This window comes from Sciurus carolinensis, chromosome 11 (genome assembly GCF_902686445.1).
Source record: "Sciurus carolinensis chromosome 11, mSciCar1.2, whole genome shotgun sequence".
Classification (NCBI taxonomy): Eukaryota; Metazoa; Chordata; class Mammalia; order Rodentia; family Sciuridae; genus Sciurus; species Sciurus carolinensis.
Window position 1 is genome coordinate 66,112,250 of NC_062223.1, and position 8,164 is coordinate 66,120,413.

General features: G+C 38.2%; 1 pseudogene; it reads right to left on the reverse strand.

Annotated features, from left to right (window-relative positions):
* Positions 1-2,283: 2,283 nt before the first annotated feature.
* LOC124960533 (protein Mdm4-like) lies at positions 2,284-2,879 on the reverse strand (annotated as a pseudogene).
* Positions 2,880-8,164: the final 5,285 nt, after the last annotated feature.

Below are 8,164 nucleotides of genomic sequence, written 5' to 3' on the forward strand. Positions count from 1 at the left end.
CATGTACAGAGAGAGAAACAACATGTATCCCATTTGTTTACAATAAAAAAAAAAATCTAATCACTGAGAAGGTTGTGCCAGAGATGTGTGTGTGTGTGTTATATATATATAACATTTTCTGACTAAAAGTTTCATCTGATTTGGCTGATCAATTTTAAAATGACAACAGGCTTTGCCAGTTTAAGTGATGGTACTTTTCTATAAATTTAATCAGCTAATCTACACTGCCCCAAAACTTTGATAAAAATATTTTTAAAGCATACATATAATATACAATATACTAGCTGGTATATCCTTTTTAAGTACTTAAATTTAAAAAATTGAGATTTCATATTAAAATTGTGCAAAAGGAAATCTTATGTAGGGTGAAAACAATGAAATGGTTGAAGGACGAACTCAAAAGGAAATATTTTGCAGTTAGAGGAGTATCCTATAACATGTTTAAAGTGATTACTCAAAGGGTACATTTCATTATGTTAACTATATCTAGATTTTTTTTAAATGTGCAAAAATGTATATACTCTCTCAAAATTATTTTAGGGCTATTAGCAAAACATTTGATAGTCATTACACCTAGTTTAAGTCATGTGCAGTGGCACATGCCTGTAAACCCAACTACTTAGGAGACTGAGGCAGGAGGATGGTGAGTTGGAGCACAGCCTGGGCAACACAGTGAGATCCTATCTCTTTTAGAACTAAAAGGGGGTCACTCAACACAGTGAGACCCTGTCTTTTATAATCCCAGTGGCAGAGCGCATGCTTGAGGCTCTGGGTTCAAACCCCAGCACTGCAAAACAAAAAAAGAAAACAAAAAAACATTTTCTTTTGACTTCTCTGAACCAGACATCCTGACTACAACACAAAGTGATTCATAGCACTTCCTAATTTGACTAATAAGATTGTTCTCTCAGGGTTAGTCCTACTATTTTTCTAATAACTACCTTGGATTCTGACACCAGAATAACATTACATAACAGAAGGGCAGGGAATAAAATTAAAGAAAGGGTTAATCTTCAAATAATTTGCTAAGTGAATGAATGATTGAATGTTTATGTTTATGCTGGTAATTGTTCCCTCCCAGATCTTCATCTTTGGAGGGAGAATCATTTTCATGTTAATGAAGTCCCAAACTGATCATCTAGATCTAAAATACTCAGTCTTAAGTTCAATACAAGTTTCAAAGCAAAACCAATCCAGAACACAGATGTTTAGGCGCATAAATGAACACATGGGCTACGCTTAGTAGAGATGGTCAATACTGACATTTTGATGTGTGACCTGGTACCCCTAATATTTCTCTGCTATTGATTCAGCTATGCTATAAAAACCTTAATAACCAACTGAATCTCTTTCTTGCAAATAGGACATGAAGCCCCAGCCTTCTTCAATCTTCTGGTGCAGTGAAAACAAGTTGTAAGATGGCTTGTCCTTCCATGAATAATGTTTCCATCTCATGGTCTTTTCTCACACAAGCTACATGGCTTTAAGATATTCTGGCAATCTTCCATATTTTCTACATCTGTTCTCTGCTCAGAAAGGTTATCTGATTGTTCTCCCATGCTTGAGATGGTCTCTTGGCTTTCAGAACTGTGAACCAAATCCAAGAATTCCACTGAATTGCAGAGATTAAAAAGTTTAGAATTTCCTTCCTTTACAGACACATCTTTAGGTCTAACAACTGGAGCTGAAACAGTTCTTCGACAATCAGGTACATCAATTCCTTCATTTTCCTTCTTTTCAGGCATGGCAGTGATATCAGATGTGGAGAGAGAATGTGTTAATTTAGAACTGTTAGTTAGATGTAAAGGGGGGCAGTTTTGGTTCATCGATAACTCCCAGAAAAGACGCTCCGCAGATACAGGTCTCACACGAGGAACTTTTATTCAAGTGGACAAAACGTGTTCGCTTGGGGGAAAGGGGAAAGAGAAAAGAGAGGAAGAAGATGGCGCAGGGTTCCTTGTATTGGAATTTCGCGGGCTGGGAGAAACCAATCGCGGAGGAGAATTATTACAGACTGACTGATGGACCAATGACATATTGGAACGTAATGTGGGGGAGGGGGCAGGAAGGTTACGGCGACATAAGCTGGAAATTCCTCTAACGGGAGAGGCGGACTTAACACAGATTGACAGGTGATGCCTGTAGCGGGAGAGAAAAAGGTGGCTTTATACCTAACAAGAACAATCTGAATACCAATCCTTCCTCAAGGCCCAGCAACGAAAACAGTACCTCTTGCTTGGAGAATTAAATTTCTTGCACTCAGTACACTGCCATTCGTCCTGATTTGTCTGTAAATCAGTTGAGCCATTACTTCTAGGTGTATAGTTGTTTCTCAAGTTTCCTAAAAACCACAAAGGCAGGCCAGCTACATCCCACTCCTCAAACCCAAGGTCCAACCTAGATGTCTCATCTTGGCTTAAATTTATTAAGTCTTCATCTCCTCTAGAATTTCTGCGTTTATGCTCTGAGGTAGGCAGTGTGGGAATATTACCCTCTTCAGTTCTTTTTCTGGAACCAAAACTTTCCTCTGTACTTTGCTGCAGTGGCAGTGGTTAAAGTGATAAGATTCTTTCTTAGCATATCATATAGAGGGCTTGGATCTTTCACAGAGAAGCTTTGAAGTCCCAGTAGTTCTCCCAAAAGATCTCCACCACAATATACCATATGCTGCTCCTGTTGATCATAAAGCTGCTTCACCATTATAACTGGCCTAGATAGTGCATTACCTCTTTAACAGTGAACATTTCACCTTGTGCACCTGCCGCTTGCAGAATCTTCAAAAGTGGCAATTTTGGTCGTACCTTACTGATTCATTCTGGAGAGACTCTGCAAGCACTGTCAGATGCTGAACACTGGGCAGAGGTGGAATATGATGTCATTTTGACTCTGAAGATACTGCAGTTTCTTGATAAAACTTAACGGTCGCTCCATGAGTCTCTCCCCCTCGGAGCCCCCGGGGAGGGGTGGCAGTCGCAGATCCTAGGGCCTCGGCAGCATTTTTTCCATTCACCTATTGATGGAAATCTGGGTTGTTTCCCAGTTAAGCTCTATGAATAATGCTATGAATATTTGTGGAAAAGTCTTTGTGTAGATACATTGTTTCATTTCTCTTAGGTAAATTCTTAGGAGTGGAATGGTTAAATCATGTAGTAGATGTCTGTTTAGCTTTTTTTTTTTTTAATAAAATGACCAACTTTTCTTCCAAAATGGTTAGCATTTTGCATTCCCAACTGCAATAAACTAGAATTTCAGTTGTTCTACATCTTTGTCAACATTTGGTACAGTCAGGTTTTTTAATTTTAGTCATTCTATTAGCTATTATATGTGGTGGTATTTCATTGAACTTCTAATTTTTCGTTTCTCTAATTATTAATGATGTTGAGCATCTTTTCATGTACTTATCTTTTCATCATAAACCCAAATGCTCTTCAAATCTTCTCCCCATTTAAAAAAGTTAGATTGTCTTACTGATTTGTAAAATTCTTTTTAGAGTCTAGTTAGAAACCCTGCATCAGATATATGTCAGCAAGTACTTTCTTCTCCAAGTCTGCAGCTGGCCCTTTCATTTTCTTACCAGTCTTTGGAATAGCAGAAGTGTTTAATATTGATGAAGTACAATTTATCAATTTTTTCTTTTGTATAACTTAAGTTCTTTGTGCCTTGTTTAAGAAATCTCTGCCAAATCCAAGGTCATTAGGATTTTCTTCCTACATTTTCTTCTAGTTTTGTAATTTCTGTTCTTATATTTATATTTATGATCCATTTTAATTAATTTTGTATGATATGAGGAAAGGATTTAGACTCCTTTGCTTGACACATGCTCTCCAATTTTTCCAGCTTCATTTGTTGAAAAGATTATCCTTTCCCCCATTACATTTTCTTGGTATATTTGTTGAAAATCAATTGACCGAATATGTGTAGATATATCTCTGGGTTCTGTTATGTTCCATTGCTCTTTGTCTATCTTTACACAAATACCATACTGTGTTGATTGTCATAGCTCTTACAACACCTCTTGAAAGCAGGTGTAAGTCCTCACACTTGACCAAAGTCTTGGCTATGTTAGGTTCTCTGCATTTCCATATAAATTTTTTAATAGCTTGGTAATTTCCACTAAATCGTCTGTGAGGATTTTTATTGGAATCACTTTGAATCTTCACATTAATTTAGACAGGAATGACATTTTTTAAATATTGGTAGATCAATGGTACAGAATAGAGGACACGGACACAAACCCAAATAAATATAATTTTCTCATACTAGACAAAGGGGCCAAAAATATGCAATGGAGAAAAGATAGCCTCTTCAACAAATGGTGCTGGGAAAATTGGAAATCCATATGCAACAGAATGAAACTAAACCCATATCTCTCACCGTGCACGAAACTAAACTCAAAATGGATTAAGGACCTCGGAATCAAACCAGAGACCCTGCATCTTATAGAAGAAAAAGTATGTCCAGATCTTCAACATGTCGGCTTAGGACCAGACTTCCTCAACAGGACTCCCATAGCACAAGAAATAAAAGCAAGAATCAACAACTGAGATAGATTCAAACTAAAAAAGCTTTCTCTCAGCAAAGGAAACTATCAGCAATGCGAAGAAAGAGCCCACAGAGTGGGAGAAAATCTTTGCCAATCATACTTCAGATAGAGCACTAATCTCCAGAATCTATAAAGAACTCAAAAAACTCAACACCAAGACTACAAATAACCCAATCGACAAATGGTCTAAGGAAATGAACAGACACTTCACAGAAGAAGACATACAAACAATCAACAAACATATGGAAAAATGTTCAACATCTCTAGTAATAAGAGAAATGCAAATCAAAACCACCCTAAGATTCCATCTCACCCAATTAGAATGGCGATTATCAAGAATACAAGCAACAACAGGTGTTGGCAAGGATGTGGGGAGAAAGGTACACTCATACATTGCTGGTGGGGTTGCAAATTAGTGCAGCCACTCTGGAAAGCAGTATGGAGATTCCTTAGAAAACTTGGAATGGAACTACCATTTGACCCAGCTATCCCACTCCTTGGCCTATACCCGAAGGACTTACAATCAGCATACTACAGAGATACAGCCACATCAATGTTCATTGCTGCTCAATTCACCATAACCAGATTGTGGAACCAACCTAGATGCCCTTCAGTTGATGAATGGATAAAGAAACTGTGGCATATATATATACAATGGAATATTACTCAGCCATAAAGAATGATAAAATTATGGCATTTGCAGGCAAATGGATGAAATTAGAGCATATCATGCTAAGTAAGATAAACCAATCTCAAAAAACCAAAGGAAGAATGATCTCGCTGATAAGTGGATGATGACACATAATGGGGCGTGGGAGGGGTTAGTTTTAGGGTTAGAGTTAGGGTTAGGGAGCGGGGCAAGAATGGGGGAAGGAAGGACTGTATAGAGGGAAAAGAGGGATAGGAGGGGTGGGGGGAAGGGAAAAAATAACAGAATAAATCAACCAACATCGCCCTATGTAAATTTATGATTACACAAATGGTATGCCTTTACTCTATGTACAGAGAAACAACATGTATCCCATTTGTTTACAATAAAAAAATAAATAAATAAATAAATAAAAAATAAATAAATATTGACTTTTCTGACTCAAAAATCTATGTAACTCTATTCAATTTAGGTCTTCTTTAATTTCTCCCAGCAAGGTTTTGTAGTTTTCAGACTGTATATCACATGTTTGGTCTTAATTTTTCCCTAAGATGTCATATTTTTGCTACTAAGTGGTATTTTTTAAATTTCAATTTCCAATTGTTCATTGCTAGTTTATAGCAACAACTGGGTTTTATATATTATATCCTGCAACTTCTACTAAGCAAAAAACTGAGTTCTAGTAGCTTTTTTGTAGAATTCCATAGTATTTTTTATTGGTATATTATAATTATACATAATAGTATAAATCATTGTTACACATTTGTACATGCACACAATATAATTTGGTCGATTTCATTCCCTTGCCCTCTTCTCCTTCCTCTCCCTGGTTTCCTTCCTTTATTCTACTGGTCTCCTTCTATTTTCATGATCCATAGTATTTTCTTATGCCAATAAAAACTGTTAGATCTTTCCCAGCCTGGGTACCTTTTATCTCTTAGTCTTGTTTTATTACACTGATTAGACTCTCCAATGCAATGTTCAATTAAAGACAATTTTTAGACAGCAATATTTCTGACTCCCAGGCCCAGATTTGACTGAACTATAGAACTTGTTGAATTTAAATTATTTATTTATTTATTTGCAGTGCTGGGGATTGAATCCAGGGCCTTGTGCATGGGAGGCAAACACTGTACCAACTGAGCTATATCCCCAGCCCAAATATTTTACATTTACCAAACCATTAGTTGTTTTTTTTTTTTTTTTCTGTTTGCTGGTTTTTTTTTTTCATTAAAATTTTTTTTATACTTACAGACTGCATTGTGATTCATTGTACACGAATGGGGTACAACTTTTCATTTCTATGGTTGTACAAAATGTAGATTCACACCTTTCATGTAATCATACATATACATAGGGTTATATTGTCTGTTTCATTCTACTATCTTTCCATCACCCACCCACTCCCACCCTACTTTCCTCTACACCATCCAAACTTCCTTCATTCTTCTCTTCCCCTCACCTGCCACCCCCCCTCGTTATATATCATCCCAAACCATTAGTTTTAATGATATTTTAAATCACTTCAGTTTCAAGTTTTTTGCCTTCCAGTGTTCGCCTATTTATCAAGTGGTCAAAGTTTGAACTACTGCAAGTTAGGCACTGTGCTGATTGTCAGGGAGACAATGGAGAACAAGTAAACACTGTCACCTTGATGAAGTCTTATCATCTCATTGAGGCAGTTTAAAACAAGAGTTAAAAGCACAGTCTCAGAGTCCAGTAGGCTTGGGTTTGAATCTGATGTTGCTCCTTACTCGTTTGACTTTGGAAAAATTGACCTAAGCCTGTTTCTTCACCTTTAAAATGAGGGTATTTACACCTACCTCACAGAATTGCTGTGAGGACTAAACAAATTAATACCTTTAGAGTCCTTAGAACAAGGTCTGACACATAGTAAGCAGTCAATGGATATTACTTATTTTTAAAGGACAGGATTAGGCTTTTTTGAAGGAATTTTTATTGGTGCGTTATAATTACACATACTAGTGGGATTCAATATACCAGAACATAAATTGCTCAAAGTCTTTCCCTTAGCACCTTCCTTTTCCCTCCTGTCCACACTCCCCCATCCACTTGCTCTACTCTGCTGATCTCCCTTCTATTATTATTATTATGTTAATATGTGCATTATCCTCCTAGTGAGATTCATTGTGGTATATTAGGACCTGGACATAGCATAATTTGGCAAATTTTGTTCCCCAGTACTTGATTAGCTCCTTACCTAGTAAATCTACAAATGACTGATGAAAGGGTTCAGGCGTCCAAACATTAATCTAGCAGTTTAATTTAACTGCTAGGCATAGAGACAGTAGCGTCAGCCATACTTAGGTTTAAATCCTTGCTCGGCTGTGTACTGCCTGTATAACTTTGAGCCAACTACTTAAACGAGAGTGATGCTTGTAAAATGCCTTAGTGCAGTATTTGGAACACAATAACACATGCTTAATGGACAGCAATTATTGACTAAAATGTTCTCAAAAGCAATAAGATCGCCAACATGTTCATAATAATGCTAGATGCTTTCTACACATTCTCTCTTATGCTTACCGACCCAACGAGGTGACCATAAGCTATCCCATTTCATAATAGAGGAAGGAGATGATATTTGTGTAGCTAAGGTCGGAGGGAGATGGGAGTCTTTGTTAAGTGGTGGCCTGGGACCCAACCCTCCACCAAAATCGGGGCTTGCAGGGCAGCCTGCCTCCGCTGCCGAGGCGGGTTCTGAGAGGCGGGAGTCGGTCAGGCGGCCCCCAAGTCAACCCCACGGACCCCCTGCCTGGAGCAGCCTGTCAGGCAAGGGCTTTCGGTGCTGAGAGTTCCGAGGCCTAGGTTGCCACCACCACTACGTCTCAGCACGTTGGCTGCGCTCAGGCCTCTGATCCGCTGGTGAGGAGCAGCGAGAGGCGGGGCGGAACTGGGCGGAGGAAGATCGGAGCACCGTCTCCAGGCAACGCGCCGGGGGCAGGGCTTTG